This window comes from Oncorhynchus mykiss, chromosome 3 (genome assembly GCF_013265735.2).
Source record: "Oncorhynchus mykiss isolate Arlee chromosome 3, USDA_OmykA_1.1, whole genome shotgun sequence".
In the NCBI taxonomy this organism is placed as follows: domain Eukaryota; kingdom Metazoa; phylum Chordata; class Actinopteri; order Salmoniformes; family Salmonidae; genus Oncorhynchus; species Oncorhynchus mykiss.
In genome coordinates this window covers 66,515,214-66,539,800 of record NC_048567.1, presented here as the reverse complement: position 1 = coordinate 66,539,800, position 24,587 = coordinate 66,515,214, and the positions used below count along the sequence as shown (strand labels likewise).

Genomic DNA, 24,587 nt, shown 5'->3' with positions numbered 1-24,587 from the left:
ATGAACACTCACACTTGACTTTTTTTCCTCTCTTACCACCTCTGACTTTGTTGATAGCTACTTTATTGAGTAAACATGTACTTACTATGACTGTGATATGTGGTTGTCTCACCTTAATACCTTAAGAGAGACGTACTAACTGTAAGTTGCTCTGGATAAGAGCTTCTGCTAAATGACTAAAATGTCATGTCAGATGTGAACATGGTAATATATTTCCTCCAGATAAACATCTCAGCGGAGAAGTATCGACCTAATAGATTTATGTGAGAAGATAAAATACAGTATACATTTGCAGCAAAAAGTGCAGTCATATAAAAAGTATATTCCCTCTGAGAAGTGGAATTTCACAAAGGTAAACACTCAAACCCTGTCGCTGAAAATAGCTTTCCTTTTCTTGTATGCTGTGTTGCTCTGTCTGGAAAATGGGTCTGTATGACATAACAGCACCATAGAAACCCTCATGCGTCTCTCGCCTGTGCGGTTGCTTGCAGTGGGGGATGGGAAGGATGGAAGTAGGGGGGGTACAGTGTTACTGAGTTCACAAAGCCTTTCCTCACTCACACGCATGTGCACACAGAGGCACACACATAGGCACTGACTTACACACACACGCACACACACACACCCTAGCACAAACACACACACAGATGCGAGCACACACAAACATGTGCATAAACACTAGCACACACACACATACACAGTAGGCTTCTTCTTTGGTGGGTGGATTGTCTTGGCCCTGCCAGACTGACTCACACCCTGCCTGTGCTCGTATTCTCTTTATGGTATGAATAAAGCAGGAGGGCTTGGGAGCTAAATCCAATATGTCAATGGGTACTGCAGCACAGTGAGAAACAGAGACACAGCTGGATAAAACCCTGCTAGAGGCTGCGCTTCCCAGTGCTAATAACAGCCCAACAAGAGCTGTGTGACTATCGGCACCCTTCCCCCACATCAACATATTACCATCCCCACTCTGTGCTGTCTAGAAAGGTCACGTGACCCTCATCAGTCTCCCGGGTTGGGGGAGGGGGAACAGATTGAACCTGTTCTTTGTTAGGAGGTCAGACCCAGCTCCATGGCAGGAAGAGTTCTTACCACATACACACTAATAGCCGTACACTTACAGGCTACAAATTAAGCCCAGTTCAAATAATTAACATAGGCCCTACTTCAGAGCAGAAAACACTAGCCACGCTGGCCACAAAATCCCCAGAGGCCTGGAAAGTGTAGTTACAAGTGCATATTGGAAAAGGCAATTTTTTCGCCCGTTGACCCCTAAATAAGGGGGTAATATTGTAATAAGACAATGTGATGAGGAATATGATCAAATCCTTTAATCTGTTTGTACAGCCAATATATATATTTAATCAGAATAAAGTAGAAAAGATGGTTTTACCATAAAATCATTTGCAGAAGAAAGGAGAAAGCTACATCCTGGGATGCAAGGATGCAGCAACTTTACTCGCAATAATGATTTATAAAGTTTGATGTAAAAGTGTAATGTATTTGGATGGTTTTACTGTCAGTTACATCTTAATTAATCTAAATTATATTTAAATTCAATTTTGACTATGAGTGATGCTTTTGATATACAGTCACACTTAGCAGTTCAGAATCCACATTTTACTTGGCTACAATAGTAGTACAGTCGGTATCACTATCATTGGTGAAATAAAATGTGGAAACGGTAACAGTGATTGCTAAAGTACTATGCAATACTATGTAATACGTGTTAATAACAATGTTATTACATAGGTATGAATCCATTGCTATCTTTTTCAAACGTGTGCATGGTACTCTGACCTACTGTATGATGATGAATTGCATAATTCTTTAGTCTTTTGTGCGCAAATATTCACGCTCATACGGTAACCAAAGGAATGTGTCACACGAATGTAGAGCAGTAACGATGTCAACTTGTTATTTACTTTCCAAATCTGAATGACTGAGCAATGCCAAAGGAGAATTAATCAACCACTATGTGACCCTACAGGCGAAAAATACAGATCGGTGGGGGAGGGGATTCAACTCAAAGGCCAGATACAATGTAGGGTTGCATCATGTGAAGATTACTACCGTAGCCCTTTTACCAGATCCAACCAACCCAAGGTCTTTGGCCTTTGTGCATTAGAAACATTAGTCATTTTCTAACAAAGCTGAGATTATAATGATTGCAATTCTTCAAACTTGGAATTCCCGATTCACTTCAAATATATATTTTGGGATTACAGTGTAGTTTATTCTTGATTGATGTAGATGTGTAATCAAACAATAATATTTTACCATATAAAGTAATACATAGGCCTACTTTAAAATAATATCACACAATATGTTTTGTAGGGGTTGCAATTACATTAATCAATAATCATTGTTATCATCACTCAATTTATATTTGTCTTTTAAAATGGCAAAATGCATTGTAAAAATTACAAGTAGGCTACCAAATACAATACATGACTATAGCTACAATGCTCTTTGGTTGAAGTTTGCAGTGGCCATGTTCTGAGACCACATATAGCCTACATGTACATGCAATTATGTACAATAAATTAACTTGAGGCAATAACAGCTAATAACCATCATTTTTAAATGGCACAATAGAGGAAATCATTGAAGAGAGGTCAAACAATGCCATTCACGTGCATTAGAATTGACTATAAATTCTCATTTTTTATCTATAAAGAACATGGCATGTAGGCAAAATAACATCATGGTATTTCGTTACCATTTAGGCTACTGGAAGGATTTTTATGTTTTGAATAAGCAGGATCAAGGTCAGGTGCTGATTTTTTCATTGTAGGTCACGACAGTCTCTTTCTCTCTCTCTCAGCCCTCTTTCTCTATGCCGATGAGCGCTTGCTGCTGTCTCTTGACGTTCTATTTTCAGAAACGGTGAAAACTCAATTGCATACATCCCCAGCTTTAGACCTCGCGCTTCTTTAAACTTTACATGCCACACAATCATTTGCCAGGAATATATATTTTAGACCATCTCTGTTACCTTCGGAACGCAGTTAGAGATAGCAGCGGTGGACAGAACTTGAAGTATGATAAGCAAAATGGGAGGAAAGTCTTCCCTTGCTTATTGAGTTGCAGGCTCTCCTTGTGGAAGTGGAAGAGGTGGCGGCAACACCACGAGCTCACTCTCTGAGAAAGGTAAGTTAGAACTTTTGTTCAAGTGTCATTAATAGTAACATTGTATTTCCATGAATTATACATTGTTGCATGTTAGTACTTGCTGAACTGAGTAACACTGTTTATTATGACACGTTTACTGGATCACACTACATGTGTAGAAATGTCTTCCAAAGGAACATTTCGATTTTTTAATTGTTAGTAGTCTAATATAAACGTTGCTTTTTATTTTAACATAGTACTTTAATTATTGTATATTTTGACATAAATGAAACATTTTGTTGAGCTGCAATACATCAAATGTAGTAACTTCTGGTGGCAGTTACTGTGTTTCCCTGCTGAGTTATAATCCTGATTTTTAGATTAAAGAGTAAATGAAAAAGAAAACGTGTGATGCAATTTAACATACTCAAACTTAATAATAAAATGTCATATTGGCCACATTTAAAAGGTATTGCTCATGCAGATAGTTCGGAAGCGCATGAGTGGGGGAGGGGAAGTAGAGTCAACTGCACCACCAGTCAGACAGACATTGGCTTCATAGTAGCTTAACCTGCTGCCAGGGTTGCTTCTTTTTACAGTATAAGTCAAAATGGTGACATTTAGCCCATGTGTAAAAGCAACACTCACCCTCCAGCCCATTCAATAAATTAGTTCAAATGCTAATTGAGCATTGGATTTTAGAGTTTGTGTATTTCCTTATATTTACACATGAAATTAGAGGAGTCTTTCGAGAATGGATATACTGAATGGTATTGGCGAAGCTTGTGGATAGGTCACTGGGAGGCTTGAGGTTTGGAAGAGGCATCATCACATGGAATGTAGCCTAGGCCTATCCCACTGGGCAAAAACGGGTTGACTCAACGTCATTTCCACACCATAAATGTTTTTCAGCTTGGAATTGTTCAAAATGTAACTTTATTTAACGAGGCAAGTCAGTTAAGAACAAATTCTTATTTACAATGATGGCCTACCGGGGTACAGTGGGTTAACTGCCTTGTTCAGAGGCAGAACGAGAGATTTTTTACCTTCTAAGTTCAGGATTTGATCCAGCAAACTTTCAGTTACTGGCCCAACGCTTTAACCACTAGGCTACCACCTGCTGCTCTCTGACTCTGATTGGATTCGCAAAAAGTACTTTTTTTCACCCAACTTTGAACCTAAATCCAATATCATGGTTGAATTCACGTTAGTTGACCACTCAACCAAATGTAAATACAAAATATACATTTAACTGATGTCTGTGCCCAGTGGGATGGCACCACCTCGATCACCTGTTGATCTGATGGTATCTAGGTCCTTACGTTAGACACAGAACACAGCGCTGTAAAGACTATTTAGGCTCTATGTTAACATAAAGTCATTTCCATCCTCCCACTTACATTTTATGGGATAATGTGCAGTCATATAAAACTTGACAACAAAAAACAACATTCTTCAATGTATGGCAAGAGTTTATCAGTACAGTGAGACTGGAATTATTGTATTCTAACTCTTATGATAATCCTCCATTACCAAGGAATCTGAACTAATAAAGGCCTAGAATACCAACAAAAACTGGAGCTTGTCTTGCCTGTGTCCACTGGTTTGGTTGTAGAGTGAAACCAAATGAGTCATAAGAACAACTGGTTTAGTGCCATCTATTAAAAGAACAATGGGGGTTTATTATAACTTAATTGCTGCTCCTGGATGACAAGGCTTTTCCATTTGTGGAAATCTACAAGCTATTAGAGAGTGGTAATGTAGAAAGTCATTAGTAAGCTATGACTGTGAACCTTGACCCCATTTTGGAGATGGAGCAGTATCGATGGTTAATAGCAACCCAAAGCCTTAATGCAGCGTTTCCCGAGCTTGGTCCTCGGGACGCTAAGGGGTGCACGTTTAGTCAGCGCTTAATGATTAGTTGATTATTTGAGTCAGCTGTGTAGTGCTAGGGCAAAAACCCAAACATGTATCCCTTAGTGTCCCAAGGACCGAGTTTGGGAAAACCTGCAATGATATTGTCAAGATTTTGAATTGGTTTATGTCTCAGTGAACATTATGTTCTGGGAGATTATATAGTTGTTTTTCTCCCGATGAGCAGTGTTTCAGAAGTCCCAGATTTTTTACACTTGAATGTCTCAGCTTTCTAGGGGGCCTAGATTAATAATATTGTTGGCCATGGTATGGCTATTGAAGGTTCAGTGATCTGATTTGGCCTTTGGCTTTAGTGGTGACGTTGTGTGTTCAGGTTAGAAATGCCTGGATGGTTGTTGCTAAAGTGCGCTAAAGTGACTAGAATTATATATACAACAGCCAACTTAACATAATTTGGTCACATACACTGGATATCTGTAGTGAAATGTGTTGTTTTACAGCAGGCAACCCTGGACATGGAGTGCCACAGGCACTTTATGTTTTTGATTTATCTGACCTGGAAGACCAGGTGTGTTGAATTTAGGCAATCACTGAACTGATCAATTAGCTCAGTTGGTCAGGGCTGCTTTCAGTACATTAAAACGTAATTGAATGGAAGTGGTACTGTACTAAACGACCAGTTGAAAAATGGGGAAGGACTGGGTTGTGGGTTCAGAATGCGCCACTGCCCTTTAAGTATGTCACTCATTGCGTCAAGCCACACACTGGCACGCCCAATGAATGGAGTAAACATAGCTCAATGTCCATTCAAGAATGTTTTGGGAAAACGTGTCATTCAGTAAAAAACGTTCAGCAATGTAGCAAACGTTCAAGCGAACTGAATTCACCCCTTGTTTAGGGCCAGCCTAGATGGAACTTAACTTAATCCTGCAGTACCTTAGGCACTCCAGGAACAGGGTTGCCTACCCATAGCCATAGTAGTACGGCACCCCTGGAGCAAATTAGGGTTAAGGGCACATTGGCCAATTTTTATTATTACCTTTTTATTCTTATATTTTTTTTACCTTGTCCACTGGTTTGGTTGTAGGACCAATGCTCTAACCGCTAGACTATCTACCGCTCTTTCAGATGGACTCTTTGCCCTGAGTTGTAGTTTTATTAAATATTAGTTTTCATTTTTCAAATAGACATGTTTTACATACAACAAAAACATGAATTGCCTGAAAAAAGAAAGTAGCGTAAAACAGAAAAGGTAACCTATTTCCTTCCATGAACCAATAACACAACCCTACCATTCTCCAATGTTCCACTGTAGGCTAATGGCCATTTAGACGTTCTCCTTCAGTCAGTACTTTGGTTATACATTTTGTTATTTAGATACATTTGTGAAAGTTACCCCTTTGTGCAAGAGATGAGATCGTTCAAATAGAGGGCATTTTGTGTGGAACTCCCATTTGTTCACAGCAGTGCTTCAATTCCCATTCACCAGCAGTACCTGAAGTTAGCCCCACATACAGAAACCCCATGTGACAACCACTCTCAAACTCTGCATATTTATGCAGCAATATTTATTTCTAATAGAACATGGGAGGAGGCATGGCAGGCAAGAGGGACTTACGGTTCACATGGGCCACCAGCCAGTTGGCATGCCAATATTTTACTCAGAAATAACACCCATTGATGGCATTACAGCCTTGTTCAAGACTACATCCATTTATTTGGGATCTGGGATGGTTGTGTTTGTTGTTGTGTCTGGCTCTACCCTCATGACTTTGTTTGTGTGTATGCCATACATGTAAAGACAAGTAGCAGGCCTGTCGAGAGTGTACCGGAGGCCACAACAAAAACCTCAATGTACATGTTGTTACGGCAACTGCTCGCTGCAGCTGCGAATCAATCTCTATTCTCAGACCTAAACTGTAATGATTGCTAGTGCCCTTGTTTGAATGCTATAGATTCCAGACAGACTCCATTCTGCTCCTGGTAAAGCACAAAAGTAATTGAGACATATCCAATAAGCTATCCTATGAATTGTGTAACCCAGGAGATAGTGGTGTCATATGTGTCAGGTTTGTGACGTGTCATAAGAAGGATAGCGAGAGATTCGAGGGAAGTACAGGGGAATACACATTAAGCTTTAAACCCATAGGCCTACTGTTTATTGAAAGTTGTAAAAAAAATAAAAATAGTATTTGTAAAAAATAATGTAGATTTATCTGATGACCTCCCAATTTCTTCCATGTATGATTTCACAATATCACAGTGTATTTGGGGAGCATTTACTGTGAACCCATTTTGTGTGACATTGTATTGTCCCCAATGTGTTGTGAGGTTTTTTCTAGTGTGACAAAGAAAACCTGCGTCCCTTCTCTGGAGTTCTGTTGCTGTATTTTTTCCTTGAGAATAATTAGTTTGTTGTGAATACTTAACATTAAATTATTAGCCTACTGTAAGTCAGCTGTTCGGCATGGTTACCACTAGTGGGGAAAACAATCGATACAGTTGCATATCGCAATGTTATTTTTGGACAATATTAATTTGACTCCAATTATCAATTTGTTAAAAGAATATATATATATATATATTAGAGGTCGACCGCTTAATCGGAATGGCCGATTAATTAGGGCCGATTTCAAGTTTTAGTAACAATCGGAAATCAGTATTTTTGGGCGACGATTTCCGATTATTTATTTATTTTAATTTTTTTATATATTTTTTTATACCTTTTATTTAACTAGGCAGTCAGTTAAGAACACATTCTTATTTTCAATCTGCCTAGGAACTGTGGGTTAACTGCCTTGTTCAGGGGCAGAGCGACAGATTTTCACCTTCTCAGCTCAGGGGTTTCAATCTTGCAACCGCACAGTTAACTAGTCCAACGCTCTAACCATTGCACTCCATGAGTAATCTGCCTGTTACGCGAATGCAGTAGAAGCCAAGGTAAATTGCTAGCTAGCATTAAACTTATCTTATAAAAAAACAATCAATCATAATCACTAGTTATAACTACTAATCCAGTTTAGCAGGCAATATTAACTAGGTGAAATTGTGTCATTTCTCTTGCATTCATTGTATGCAGAGTCAGGATATATGCAAGTTTGGGCTGCCTGGCTCATTGTGAACTAATTTGCCAGAATTTTACGTAATTATGACATACATTGAAGGTTGTGCAATGTAACAAGACTATTTAGACTTAGGGATGCCAGCCGTTAGATAAAATACCGAACGGTTCCGTTTTTCACTGAAATAATAAATGTTTTGTTTTCGAAATGATAGTTTCTGGATTCGATCATATTAATGACCAAAGGCTCGTATTTCTGTGTGTTATTATGTTATAATTAAGTCTGATTTGATAGAGCATTCTGACTGAGCAGCAGCAGGCCCGTATTCATTCATTCAAACAGCACTTACTTTCGTGCATTTTGCCAGCAGCTCTTCGCAATCACAGCGCTGTTTATGACTTCAAGCCTATCAGCCTAATGGCTGGTGTAACCAATGTGAAATGGCTAGCTAGTTAGCTGGGTGTGCGCTAATATTGTTTCAAACGTCTCTCGCTTTTAGATTTGGAGTAGTTATTCCCCTTGCACTGCAAGGGCCGCGGCTTTTGTGGAGAGATGGGTAACAATGCTTCGAGTGTAGCTGTTGTCGATGTGTTCCTGGTTCGAGCCCAGATAGGGGCGAGAAGGGGGACGGAAGCTATACTGTTACACTGGCAATACTATAGTGCCTATAAGAACATCCAATAGTTAAAGGTATATGAAATACAAATGGTATAGAGAGAAATAGTCCAATAAATACTATATTAACTACAACCTAAAACCTCTTACCTTGGAATATTGAAGTCTCATGTTAAAAGGAACCACCAACTTTCATATGTTCTCATGTTCTGAGCAAGGAACTTAAACGTTAGCTTTTTTACATGGCACATATTTTACATGGCACATATTCTTATATGGCACATAATACTTTCTTCTCCAACACTTTGTTTTTGCATTATTTAAACCAAATTGAACATGTTTCATTATTTATTTGAGGCTAAATTGATTTTATTTATGTTTTATATTAAGTTAAAATAAGTGTTAATTCAGTATTGTTGTAATTGTCATTATTACAAATGAAAAATATAAAAAGTAAGCCGATTAATCGGTATCAGCTTTTTTACATGGCACATATTTTACATGGCACATATTCTTATATGGCACATATTACTTTCTTCTCCAACACTTTGTTTTTGCATTATTTAAACCAAATTGAACATGTTTCATTATCTACTTGAGGCTAAATTGATTTTTATTGATGTATTATATTGAGTTGAAATAAGTGTTCATTCAGTATTGTTGTAATTGTCATTATTATAAAAAATAAAAAAAATTGTCCGATTAATCGGTAGCAGCTTTTTTGGTCCTCCAATAATCGGTATCGGTATCGGCGTTGAAAAATCATAATCGGTCGACCTCTAATATATATATACATATTTGTATTTTTTGCTAGCGCTAGTCAGCTTTACCTGTGCCAAAACGCCTGTATTTTTCATCTTATAGCTTGGCCTCAATATAATTTTTTAATAGTGAACCAACGTGTTTTCAGCACTTTTATTTCCATGACTGACTCATTTTCTCATGCACAGGTTAGATGGACATTCCTGAAACATTTTGTTGAAAATGTTTTTTCTCTGAGAAATTATGCTAATTGGTTTCACCCAAATTGGCCATGTAAATATATAGGATTCAGATAATATCCAATACATATAGTACCCAACATCTGATTTAGACCAAACCTTTTCCTACCAATGAGTAAGACATGAGGAATCCCCCACTTCCCCAAGACAATCGCACCCCAACAACTAGTATACAGTATCAGTTCTCTAAGTTTGACAAGTGGTATGAAGCCTTGGCTTGTAGTATTGTTTTTCCATGTTATGTAATGTATTCCCGGTGAATCTGGTGATTTGTTTTTTTACCATAAAGTAGTGTGAAAGTACCAGGTTTTGGTATGGGATGTGGCGGTGCTGTGGGTAGCTTTTGACCTTTTTGGGGGGATTCCTCATCTTGCTCATTGGAATGAAGAAGTTTGGTTCAAATCGGAAGTTGGGTACTATATTTATTGAAACGATTTCAGAACAACCTGAGATTAGAGGTCGACCGATTATGATTTTTCAACGCCGATACTGATTATTGGAGGAACAAAAAAGCCTTTACCGATTAATCGGACAATTTAAAAAATATATATATTTGTAATAATGAGAATTATAACAATACTGAATTAACACTTATTTTAACTTAATATAATACACCAATAAAATCTATTTAGCCTCAAATAAATAATGACACATGTTCAATTTGGTTTAAATAATGCAAAAACAAAGTGTCGGAGAAGAAAGTAAAAGTGCAATATGTGCTATGTAAGAAAGCTAACGTTTAAGTTCCTTGCTCAGAACATGAGAACATATGAAAGCTGGTTGTTCCTTTTAACACGAGTCTTCAATATTCCCAGGTAAGACGTTTTAGGTGGTAGTTATTATAGGAATTATAGGACTATTTCTCTCTATACGATTTGTATTTCATATACCTTTGACTGTTGGATGTTCTTATAGGCACTTTAGTATTGCCAGTGTAACAGTATAGCTTCCATCCCTCTCCTCGCCGCTACCTGGGCTCGAACCAGGAACACATCGACAACAGCCACACTCGAAGCAGCGTTACCCATGCAGAGCAAGGGGAATAACTACTCCAAGTCTCAGAGCGAGTGACGTTTGAAACGCTATTAGCGCGCACCCCGCTAACTAGCTAGCCATTTCACATCGGTTACACCAGCCTAATCTCGGGAGTTGATAGGCTTGAAGTCATAAAAAGCCTTACGGAACCGTTCCGTATTTTATCTAACGGGTGGCATCCATAAGTCTAAATATTCCTGTTACATTGCACAACCTTCAATGTTATGTCATAATTACGTAAAATTCCGGCAAATTAGGCGGCCCAAACTGTTGTATATACACTGACTGATTGTGTGCAATGAATGCAAGAGAAGTGACACAATTTCACCTGGTTAATGTTGCCTGCTAACCTGGATTTATTTTAGCTAAATTTGCAGGTTTAAAAATATATACTTCTGTGAATTGATTTTAAGAAAGGCATTGATGTTTATGGTTAGGTACACGTTGGAGCAAAGACAGTCCTTTTTCGCGAATGCGCACCGCATCGATTATATGCAACGCAGGACACGCTAGAAAAAGTAGTAATATTATCAACCCTGTGTAGTTAACTAATGATTATGATTGTTTGTTTTTTATAAGATAAGTTTAATGCTAGCTAGCAACTTACCTTGGCTTCTACTGCATTTGCGTAACAAGCAGGCTCCTCGTGGAGTGCAATGTAATCAGGTGGTTAAAGCGTTGGACTAGTTAACTGTACGGTTGCAAGATTGAATCCCCCGAGCTGACAAGGTAAAAATCTGTCGCTCTGCCCCTGAACGAGGCAGTTAACCCACCGTTCCTAGGCTGTCATTGAAAATAAGAATGTGTTCTTAACTGACTTGCCTAGTTAACCTCTTAGAGCTCTAGGGGCGCTATTTCATTTTTGGATAAAAAACGTTCCCGTTTTAAGCGCGATATTTTGTCACGAAAAGATGCTCGACTATGCATATTCTTGACAGTTTTGGAAAGAAAACACTCTGAAGTTTCAGAATCTGCAAATATTTTGTCTGTAAGTGCCCCAGAACTCATTCTACAGGCGAAACCAAGATGATGCATCACCCAGGAATTAGCAGAATTTCTGAAGCTCTGTTTTCCATTCTCTCCTTATATGGCTGTGATTGCGCAACGAATGAGCCTACACTTTCTGTCGTTCGCCCAAGGTCTTAGCAGCATTGTGACGTATTTGTAGGCATATCATTGGAAGATTGGCCATAAGAGACTACATTTTCCAGAGGTCCGCCCGGTGTCCTTTGTCTAAATTTGTGCGTAATCTTCAGGTGCGGGCATTTTCTCCTGGGATTCAGGAGAGAAAGCATTTTTCCAAGAACGATGTATCAATGAAGAGATATGTGAAAAACACCTTGAGGATTGATTCTAAACAACGTTTGCCATGTTTTCAGTCGATATTATGGAGTTAATTTGGAAAAAAGTTTGCGTTTTGAGGACTGAATTTATGGATTTTTTTTGGTAGCCAAATGTGATGTATAAAACGGAGCTATTTCTAATACACAAGGAATCTTTTTGGAAAAACTGAGCATCTGCTATCTAACTGAGAGTATCCTCATTGAAAACATCAGAAGTTCTTCAAAGGTAAATGATTTTATTTGAAGGCTTTTATGTTTTTGTTAATGTTGCGTGCTGGATGCTAACGCTAATGCTAACGCTAAATGCTAACGCGAAATGCTAACTCTAGCTAGCTACTTTTACACAAATGATTGTTTTCCTATGGTTGAGAAGCATATTTTGAAAATCTGAGATGACAGTGTTGTTTACAAAAGGCTAAGCTTGAGAGATGGCATATTTATTTCATTTCATTTGCGATTTTCATAAATAGTTAACGTTGTGTTATGCTAATGAGCTTGCTGATAGATTTACACAATCCTGGATACAGGGGTTTTTTCATAGCTAAACGTGACGCAGAAAACGGAGCGATTTGTCCTAAACAAATAATCTTTCAGGAAAAACTGAACATTTGCTATCTGAGAGTCTCCTCATTGAAAACATCTGAAGTTCTTCAAAGGTAAATGATTTTTTTGAATGCTTTTCTGTTTTTTTGTGTAAATGTTGCCAGCTGAATGCTAATGCTAAATGCTACGTTAGCCATCAATACTGTTACACAAATGCTTGTTTTGCAATGGTTGAGAAGCATATTTTGAAAATCTGAGATGACAGTGTTGTTAACAAAAGGCTAAGCTTGAGAGCTAGCATATTTATTTCATTTCATTTGCGATTTTCATGAATAGTTAACGTTGCGTTATGGTAATGAGCTTGAGTCTGTATTCACGAACCCGGATCCGGGATGGGGAGATCAGAAAGGTTAAATAAAGGTGTAAAAAAATACATATAAAAAAATCTTCCAAATCTGTGTCCATTCCAATTAATCGGTCGACCTCTACATGAGATGGTGTGTGTCGCAAGCAACTTAAAGGAGGACCATATGCATGTCAGGTAAAATAACAACCCAAATGTTCATCTCTTGGGACAAGCTAGCTAGCTAAATGTCCAAGAATGTTCATCTCTCGGGACAAGCTAGCTAGCTAAATGTCCAAGAATGTTTTATGTATGTTTTGACTTGCCCCAAAATTAAAATAAATTGATTCACAGTTGGTTTTGGAATTTTATCTGCGTGTCATGATCGCGTCTGGTGGGGATAGACAAAATCAACATGCGCACACACGCAGTCAGCATGTAAGTATTGTGATTTTATCTTATTGTTAACCAAAGTCGAAACAGTATATTGTTTTCTAGAAATTTGGACATACGGTCACGGCAGTTAAAGGAAAATAACACTGAAGGTAATAATTAGTAGTTGGTAGTTGTAAAGAATTCTGCTGCTCTCATTATGTTTGTATGGGCCATAGTCTTGTGTGCAGCCTTGACCATGGCCTCTCGCTGTTCTGGTTTCCAGGATAACCCTGTCCTTGAATATTGGCTCTTAGAACACAGCTCTGGAATGGATGCCATACCAATGTGTAGGAGCCATTGAAAGTTTCAGGTCTACCTTGGTTAGCCTTTATCTCTGCCATTTCCTACCGTTTGTAATTTGAAACACTCACCCATACACTTTCATAGTAATACCACAGTCTGGAGGTTCTAAGAGGTTGACTAACACTGTGACAAGTAATGCAGACTTTTGCTTGTATTAGGCTTGGTCGGTATATCACACACACACACACCACACACACACACACACACACACACACACACACACACACACACACACACACACACACACACTTGAAGTCGGAAGTTTACATACACTTAGGTTGGAGTCATTAAATCTCGTTTTTCAACTACTCCACAAATTTCTTGTTAACAAACTATAGTTTTGGCAAATCGGTTAGGACATCTACTTTGTACATGACAAAAGTAATTTTTCCAACAATTGTTTACAGACAATTGTTTATTTCACTTATAATTCACTGTATCACAATTCCAGTGGGTCAGAATTGTACATACACTAAGTTGACTGTGCCTTTAAACACAGAAAATTATGTCATGGCTTTTGAAGCTTCTGATAGGCTAATTGACATCATGTGAGTCAATTGGAGGTGTACCTGTGGATGTATTTCAAGGCCTACCTTCAAACTCAGTGCCTCTTTGCTTGACATCATGGGAAAATCAAAATAAATCAGCCAAGACCTCAGAAAGAAAATTGTAGACCTCCACAAATCTGGTTCATCCTTGGGAGCAATTTCCTGGCAGGAGGAATGGGCCAAGATTCACCCAATTTATTGTGGGAAGCTTGTATAAGGCTACCCAAAACGTTTGACCCAAGTTATTAAACAATTTAACGGCAATGCTACCAAATACTAATTGAGTGTATGTAAACTTCTGACCCCCTTAGGAATGTGATGAAATAAATAAAATCTGAAATAAATAATTTTCTCTACTATTATTTTTCTTAAAATTAAGTGGTGATCCTAAAACAGGGAATTTTTGCTAGGATTAAATGTCAGGAATTGTGAAACCGATCACTAGAATCATGGAAACGTGTACTGTAGAACAATAGGCCCTCACTGGTTCGGTCAGACCGCTCCTTCTCTTTTGAACATTTGGGGACATGAATCACTGCATGGCTATTTGCTAATTTCTTCTGTTGTCATATCTGCATGCATGGATTTACATGCTATGAAATAGTTGAAGCTTGTGATATACAGTAGCCTGGATGGTATGGTTGGCTGTCATTATATAGCCAAGCCATCATACATTGAATCTTTAACTTGAAGGGTCTAAGAAATATTGGGTTCTACTTTGTCTTCAGCAAAAAAAATTTTTTTTTTTACTAACTCTGAATAAAAGACGCATGGCTTGCTTTGTTCCCCAAGATAGTGAATTAACTAACTACATTTTGCTCAAACAGAAGGGGAACTAACAAAGAGTCACTGACCACAACCAAAATGTGTCGCGTGCGCCAACGAGCATCTGCCTTGCCAAGGGCTAAAATAGAAGTCAGTTCTATTTCTGATGCAGATCATACTGCAAGTCCTGCCTCTCCCATCTCCTCATTGGTTTATAGAAGCAGGTACCCACGTGCCATCTCCTCATTGGTTATACCCACGTGGGTGACTGAAAGACGAACGAGGTCAGTGGCGGTAATGCACCTAATTTATGAAAGTTGCAATATAAAGTCAAGAGAATAAAATGGCTAGAAGGAGGAGAGATGTGTTAAGGTTCTTCCGGTGAAGGAGAGAAGGACCAAAATGCAGAGAGGTTATTATTAAACATCTTTAATAAAGATGATAACGAACAATACAAAAACAATAAACGTAACGTGAAAAACCAAAACAGCCCTATCTGGTGCAAACAAACACAGAGACAGGAACAATCACCCACGAAACACTCAAAAAATATGGCTGCCTAAATATGCTTACCAATCAGAGACAACGATAAACACCTGCCTCTGATTGAGAACCACTCCAGGCAACCATAGACTTTTCTAGACAACTCCACTAACCACAATCCCATAACCTACAAAAAAACCCTAGACAAAACCAACACATAATTCACCCATGTCACACCCTGGCCTGACCAAAATAATAAAGACAACACAAAATACTAAGACCAGGGCATGACAAGATGACTAGAAACTATTCGGTGGACCGTTTTATGTGTGGATTAATTGTCGGAGTAGAGGACCTTGTGCATTTCAGGTAAAATAACAACTCAATGTTTATATCCCAGGACAAATTAGCTAGCCACAGCAAGCTAGCTAAATAGGACAAATTAGCTAGCAAGTGCAAGCTAACTAGCTAAATTGCCATAAATGTTTAATGCTTTTTGACCTGTCCCCAAATTAATATAATTGGTTCAGAGTTGATATTTTATCCTGTGTGTGGTGATCGCGTTTGGTGTGGGGGACAAAATAAATTTATGCACGATGGCGCAGCCGGTTTGGGTTCTGTGTCATTAGGGTGTCCACTAGCAACAACAACTGGGACCTAAAAGGCGCACACTAAATTGTCCCAAGAAGAGGCAAACAAAAGAAAACCCCCCAACAAACATAGACAGGAAGCAAACCAAAAAGGTGGAGCAAAACGTAATTAGATAAAGGATTTGTTTGTCTAGAAATCAAAAATAGGGAGTGCCAACTAATGGTGTTAACCCTCTGCATCAAGACAACTGGAGCACTGGGCCAGCTACTCTTAAATATCACCTATATCACAAGATGTCATCCAGCACAGGTGTAACACAAACTGTCTAACAAGGTGACACCAATCGGTGCACTCTACGTGCTAATGAGCTATATGTGCTAAACTCCAACCTGAAAACATGGAGCGGCAGCGTAGCCTAGCCTTGGACTAGCAACTGAAAGGTTGCAAGATCATATCCATGAGCTGACAAGGTACAAATCTGTCATTCTGCCGCTGAAAAAGGCAGTTAACCCACTGTTCCTAGGCCATCATTGAAAAAAATAATTTGTTCTTAACTGACTTGCCTGATTAAATAAATAAATGGAAAAACCAAACCTGTAACAATCAAATCCAAAACCTTTATTTCCGTCTAACAACCTAGTAATAATTTAGTTCAATTTCTGCCTATGGGTGAGTATGAAAGAGAGCCGCACACTCTAGGAGCTCAGATGCAAAAATGTAATTACCAACGTTTCGGCAGCCAAGCTGTCTTCATCAGGGTATAATGTGGGTGAGTATGAAACATAGCCATAATGCTGAGCTGGTATTGGCACGTAATACGCTCTTAAACTCTTGATGGGTGCTAGGCAGTACCAGTTAGCCATCCTCCTGACAGTTCTAAACTTTGGGAGGCATGTCTCTTCCCCCATCTCTTCACATAGCCCACCACTAAGCATGCCCTAGTTTCTTAACCACAACAGGGTGGGTCCATAAAGAATTACTGTGGGAATAAATATCACTGAATTATGAAAATAATGGAGTAAAGTAGGCTAATGCAATTGAAGGCTTGTATCAAATTGTCGCTTCCTGAAAGTCCCAAAGTCATCCAATCATCGTAATAAATTTGAAGAAATAGCCTACCCACGTGTGGTCAACTAGATAATTTGATTGAGACAGTGCCACCGCACAGCGTTGAGACAAGCATGGGGACTCGTCTTGATAAATCAATTGTCAGATTTTTGTTTTCACTGAATCTCTGTTTGGATATTGGTTAGGCTATTATTAGGCTGGGGAAATGTTAGCTAAGTTGAGGTGAGTGTTGTTCATGATCATCTTGTCGAGTTGGCTAATTTATTACAATATTTTGCTATCATGTTATGGAGTTTAACATGTGGATTATTTTGCTCTTCAGTCGCTTTGTAGCCTAGGCCTACTCCCGATCAATAGCCTGTGACTTTACGGGCTTGTTTCACTGAATCGCTGTCTGTAAGCCATTTTATTATATTTTGTTTCTGGCTGGGCAAATAAGTGGAGGTGGTATAACTAATTTGTTTGTTTTTCATCTATCACTGATCAGAGACATGTAGCATGCAATAATGTAGCCTAAATCAAGTGTAGGCCTCTTATTTTGATTGATCGTGTATAGCTAACTCCAAAAACCCATGGAGGTTGTGAAATACTAACACAATGCTTTGAAAACAGGATTTCTATTATTTTCTATCTGTGTCATGAAGATACTCTCAATGTAAGACTGCTCCCTAATGAAGTGGAGTGAGGGTAAGAAAGAGATGCAACGCGGATCAAAAAAACATGGGCTTGGGCTCTGTATCAAAATATCACCTTTTTTTATAGGACAGCTGTTCCACACAATCCTGTGACACAAGTTGGGCGGGAAAAATATTATTTGTATTTTATTCTGTTATATTACCTTATATTCTTACTTCAAAAAATGTGTGTGTGTGTGTCTTGTCTATTTAATGAACTATTGATTTCATTCATTTGACGTAACATAATTAAACTTAACCTATGCCATTGTTTATTAGTCTTATAATGTTTCTTAGTACCTGCCTAAACAAATAAATTAATAATGGATTTCTTTTAATGGTATATATTCAATTAAATTGATAAAAAAGAAGCCCACCCACATCTGCACACCACTACTACCACTCTTCACCAGCATGCACAGAGAATGTATAAAAGGCATATGCAGGCAAGAATGTTTTTTTGTTACAGACAAAATACTGTAAATCCTATGTGAAAGCAGTATCTGTCTCTATCCCATGTATTCTCCAGTGAACCCTAGAATAAAGGTTATAGATGACTCCAGGATATGGCAGTAGATGTGTCCATCCATCTGATTGGCTGGCAACAATGTACATAACACTTGAGACAACTGGCTCCCATGTTATTTGCCATTTTGTTAAGTATTTTTTTTATTATATAATGATAATAAAAATGTAGGCCAAACTCCATGTTTAGCATACATGCTGCATTGATGTCAATGGTCGATATTAGTGATGCACCTATATGCCATTTTTGGCCGATACCGATATCCAATATTTTCCTTTCCAATAAAACAATATCATTTTTTTGCGGCCTTTTAAGCATTCTAGTACAGTTAAATAGTTAACACACACCAACGCAGCGGTCTAAGGCACTGCATCTCAGTGCAAGAGGTGTCACTACAGTCCCTGGTTCGAATCCAGGCGGTATCACATCCGGCCGTGATTGGGAGTCCCATAGGGCGGCGCACAATTTTCCCAGCATCGTCCGGGCTGTCATTGTAAATAGTTAGTTAAATAAAGGTTTTACACACACACCACACTAACCAAAAAGTTATTTTTGACATTTACGTATGTCCCCATTACCAGTAAAACATAATCAAATCCTATTTCTTTCCCTCACTTGCTGTGCTGTTTCGTTGTTCATTTGGTCAGTCGTTTCATTCTCAACCAGGATTTCTATGGAACGTTGTTTGGATGTTGTGAAGCTAATAGCATTGACTCTATTACTATGTAACTTCGGTAGGGCAACATCTGAAAAATAGCGCAATTGGTAGTGTACCGGTGCTCTACCAATCGGGAAAAGCCAACATCACCCACGACAAAGAACGGTTGATTGTCAAGGGCAATGAATTCCATTATTTTGGCTGTAATGGATTTCGCCTTTGAGTTGTCCCTCTGAAAATGTCTTACCCTTTCAAATGACTGCTGGACTTGTTGACTGCTCGATCCACACAGCAGACGTTGTGTGGGCTAGTTTAGGAATGCTGTGTTGCACGTGCAGCGCAATATTTTACGTGCCGTTATTACGTTATATACTCTACCGTTCAAAAGTTTGGAGTCATTTAGGAATGTCCTTGTTTTTGAAAGAAAAGCAAAAAAAATGTGTACATTAAAATAACGTCAAATTGATCAGAAATACAGTGTAGACATTGTTAATGTTGTAAATTACTATTGTAGCTTGATTACAGAAGCAATAAAACTGGCCTTCTTTAGACTAGTTGAGTATCTTGAGCATCAGCATTTGTGGGTTCGATTACAGGCTCAAAATGGCCAGAAACAAAGATCTTTCTTCTGAAACTCGTCAGTCTATTCTTGTTCTGAGAAATGAATGCTATTCCATATCTCAGATTGGCTAATAAAAAGAAAAGATTAAGATGGGCAAAAGAACACAGACACTGGACAGAGGAACTCTGCCTAGAAGGCCAGCATCCCGGAGTCGCCTCTACACTGTTGACGTTGAGACTGGTGTTTTGCGGGTACTATTTCATGAAGCTGCCAGTTGAGGACTTCGGAGGTGTCTGTTTCTCAAACTAGACACTCTAATGTACTTGTCCTCTTGCTCAGTTGTGCACTGGGGCCTCCCACTCTTTCTATTCTGGTTAGAACCAGTTTGCACTGTTCTGTGAAGGGAGTAGTACACAGCATTGTACGAGATCTTCAGTTTCATTTCTCACAACAAGAATAGACTGACGAGTTTCAGAAGAAAGATCTTTGTTTCTGGCCATTTTGAGCCTGTAATCGAACCCACAAATGCTGATGCTTCAGATACTCAACTAGTCTAAAGAAGGCTAGTTTTATTGCTTCTTTAATTAGAACCACAATTTTCACCTGTGCTAACATAATTGCAAAAGGTTTTTCTAATGATCAATTAGCCATTTAAATTGATCAACTTGGATTAGCTAACGGACCTCTGTACGCCTATGTAGATAATCCATTCAAAATCAGCCATTTCCTGCTGCAATAGTCATATACAACAGTCATGTACCACATTAACAATGTCTACACTATTTCTGATCAATTTGATATTTTAATGGACAAAAACTTTGCTTTTCTTTCAAAAACAAGGACATTTCTAAGTGACCCCAAACTTTTGAACGGTAGTGTAGGTATGCTCGGCAGCTTTGACATAGTTTTTTTTAACATCAGCGTTAAACTAGACATCGGGTCGATACCGATGCTGGCACTTTTAGCTAATATCGTCTGATTCCGATATATTCACTGATATATCGTGCATCCCTAATCAATATGCATGAACGTTCAAGTGAGGCGTGTACATGGATTCTATCTGGTCCTGTGTGATGTGTTGTAGGACGGAGAAGAACTGGGGGCAAAGTTAGTCACCGGATCAGTGGCTGAAAAGCTGCTAGCTGCAATAATACTTTGATATTGCTATTCACTGTAGTAGTCAAGAAATGACTCCCTTATGTAGACCTACTAGATCCGGTTGGATTTGACAACCAATGTAACCCTTCAATATTAAAACTACAGAAACACAGTGTAATCTTCAAACTGTTGTCAGTCAATCACCTCTATCCAGGCAGGTAAGGCAGGCGTGGAAGAAGTGGTTTCCCCTAGATACGGTAGTGCTACCATCCCACAGTTTCCCTCCCACCACACACCACCTGTCGTTTGAGCGAGTCCTTGAGAAAGGCAGACAATAATACACAAATAGTTGTTGTGGCTACCTGATTGTGGCATCATTAGTTATCCTCCCCATTTCCCTCCCTCCTTCCCCCTCTCTCTCCCTTCCCCAATGGTCAGTCTAACCAATGGCAGGTTTTACTCAGAAGAGTAGTTCAAGAGAAAATGGCTGCTGTTTCCAGGTCATATTTGCACATCTGTCATGAGGTGACTGCACAGGAGAAAATGGGGTCCTCCTCAGCATGTTAGGGTAGAATGTGCCTCCCTGTGGTTTTGTAAACCTCTTTTTTTGTGTGTCCTGTTTTTCTACATCAATCCCCTTCAAAACCTATACACAGAAATGCCTGGCGGTAGAGTTTCTCTTCGCTTTACTGTCTCAGGGTATTTTGATAGCATGTTGTCTTCTTGAAGCCGATGTTATTTTACGCTTCATTTATCTTCATATTGAATACTATTTGTTGTGGTTGATGATTAGAAACTTATGTATAGAAGAAAATATACATTTGTACTGTAATTTGCTAGGGTTTTGTGCATTTTCCCTGCAGTGTATGGACATGGTTGTTTTTTCTTTCCTCTCTATATCCAATAAGTAGATGTTAATAGACTTCTCTAGTCTGGGAGAGCACACTGTTTTGTCCTTGAGTTCCAAACACAAACCATCCACATCTATTTTTAGGCCAGATTATCCAGCAAAAATCAGCATTTGCAACTTATTTTTTTTCTCTCTGTAATTACATCCCCCCCGTCGTGACCTTATCCGTGGAGACCTTATCATGAAGACTTCTGTACTGTCTGTAGATCTAGGAGAATAGTTAAGCAGTTTATATTTTTACGGTAAGAATTTACAATAAGCAGCAGCCATTTCTGTTTTGTAGTGCTACAGAGTGCTTATGTACCATCAGTTGACCCTTCCCCAAATGTTTAACCTCACAGTTAGAGAGGGGGGAAAAAGATCAGACCATAGATCAACGTTTAAAGACAACTTCATCCTAGAGCAACTAATCCATGCCTGTGCTGGAAAGACTGGATGTGTTTTGCGGAAAAATTGTGAATGTAGCAAAAAATGACATTTTAAATGGAACGCTCATGAAATGCTTACATGACAGCAAGACTGTTTTGGCTTGAGTCCTGAGATCGTTTTGGTTGAGCCATTTTACCTTCTGCAATAAGTGTTTGTACTTATGTGGACATTCAACCTGATGTGTTGCTCTTTCCAATTAATTTCTAATGGCTCAGGCAACTACTATAGTTGTCATTTGGTTCATAACAACTAAAAGAAAATTGGACATTCAGTTCAATTGTGTTGTACTTTCTCAGGCATAACACTCAGTTGAAACCTACACATCGTAGCCTGGGTGAATGGCTGGAATCAACTTTACTGTGCATTAAACATGCTAATGATTTCCCTAATGAGTCACAGGGCTGACAACTAATGGGAAGCTCATAACTGTCCAGTGTTATTTACATTTTTCTGCTGCTGCAATCAGTCAACTCCTGGGATATGCTATATGGAGGCTAAATGCAATTGCTTGGGACCGTTGTGAATGCATGCCCCAAACAAGGAAAACAATTTGGAGCAAGACAAATAATGTATTTGAAATGGGTTTGATGAATGGCACTACACTATGATGTAGATTATAATGTGTACCGAAAGATTACATTAGGGAGATATGTTCTTCCAATGATATCATAACTGATATCCGAACCGAATTATGATATTTAACTGATAGCATTTGTGGCATAGAGTAGGGGTTTGTCGGTATCCAGATTTTCATACCGTCATACCTTTTCTGTACCTTAACGGCATATACAGTAATTCTGGAAGTGCACACAAGGGGCGCTATTTAGAAAACAAAAACAATTTAGGCAACAGGGATCTTGATCCAGGAGGGGATTGAATGTTTCTAGTCTTGTAGTATTTAGTTTGAGGATTTTGACATGAGCTAGCAACATTTGATAGACTGGTTTCGTTTGGACAAAAAAAAAAGGTTAGCAACCGGATACCAACGTGTTCTGTGGAGAGAAAAAAGGTTAGCAACCGGATACCAACGTGTTCTGTGGAGAGAAAAAAAGGTTAGCAACCGGATACCAACGTGTTCTGTGGAGAGAAAAAAGGTTAGCAACCGGATACCAACGTGTTCTGTGGAGAGAAAAAGGTTAGCAACCGGATACCAACGTGTTCTGTGGAGAGAAAAAAAGGTTAGCAACCGGATACCAACGTGTTCTGTGGAGAGAAAAAGGTTAGCAACCGGATACCAACGTGTTCTGTGGAGAGAAAAAAAGGTGATAGTTCCAGTATTTGGAGGATAGTTGTGAGCTTTACCAAAATCAGGATGAACTCCTCTGTTCTCCTCAAGCTCATTAATGATAGAATATTTATATTTGAAGATGTCATAAAGGCCAGTCTCTTCGGCAATGACCAGGTAGGGCAAACAGTGGAATGTTAGCTATAGAGACTGGTACTCAGGCTCGAATCTCAACATAGAATATTAACATTTAGCCCCTTACCTAACAAGTTAACAAACCAAATGCAAAGCTGGAACGCTCAGTTGGATATAATTAATTTGACACATCACATAGCTTATAGCTATACTGATCTTCTACATTTTTTTTACGGTATTGAAAATCATACCATCAGTATTTCATCAGTATGGTATAAACGCTATTTCGCCTAGCATAGACTATGTGTTTGATGTGGAAGCGAACTGTAAAGGGCAATTCCACGAGTGATGCAGAGACTAAGATTTTCACTTTAAAATGTATGTTAAACAAAAATGAATGATTGTAAAGGTAAACAAACCATAGAACTCTATGCACAAGGACTACTTTTAGCAATTTCCACAGAAAATTTTACAAAAACACATACCTAATAAAGTGCAGATGCAAAATCTGGTAACAGAATGATGGTTTGTGCTGTCATTCTGTCACCAAACTTTGCATCTGCACTGTTTAACTTTGCAATCATTGGTTTTTGTTTGGCATACATTTTAAAGTAGTACATCTGAGTCTAAGCATCACTCTGTTACTGTGGAATTGCTCTACAGACAGTGTCAATATCACCAATGTTCTCAATCCACCAACTCAATTTGTCCTCACTGTACCTATATCACTCAACAGATCACGACGTTAAAGTGCTCTTGCTAGTTGCCACAGCACAAAGCAAATACCTAGGTTAGCATTTGTGTCAGAAGTGGGAGGAGTGTATAGGCTGTGGTGTTTTGAGGAAAGCCTAGATGCCCAGGAAGCTCTGTAATGGTTGATGCCGTCATGTGCCCATCTGATATATGGATTAGTGCCCCCCCCCCCCCCGACCCGCTGGGCTTCACCTGGTAATTATGTTTCCAGTTGTTTGTTGTGATGGCGGCAATGGCTCCCTGCTTTGATGCCGATAGCCCTTCCCTTCCAGCCCTGCCAAAGAGAAGTGGTGTGTAGGGATGTCTTGCAGCCCACCCAGACTGACACAAAGGCTTAGCTTGGGAAAATGGGACCTGCTTCCAGCTTTGGTGTTTTTCGTAATAAAAAAAATAAAAAAATATTGATCAGATTATTAATTGTGTTTTTGGTTTCATATCATACTGACTCAAGCGATGCCTCTCAATCAATAACGTGGTGGTGTGATTTATG

The 24,587-nt window shown here is 38.8% G+C and overlaps 1 protein-coding gene across 1 annotated transcript in view; it reads left to right on the top strand.

Annotated features, from left to right (window-relative positions):
* The first annotated feature begins 1,905 nt into the window (after positions 1-1,905).
* LOC110520431 (F-box-like/WD repeat-containing protein TBL1X) overlaps positions 1,906-24,587 on the top strand; it is a 47,428-nt gene continuing 24,746 nt past the window's right edge. The window contains exon 1 of the mRNA XM_036974988.1: positions 1,906-3,156. The gene's annotated coding sequence lies outside the window, so the exon portion shown is untranslated. The remainder of the gene's footprint in view (positions 3,157-24,587) is intronic.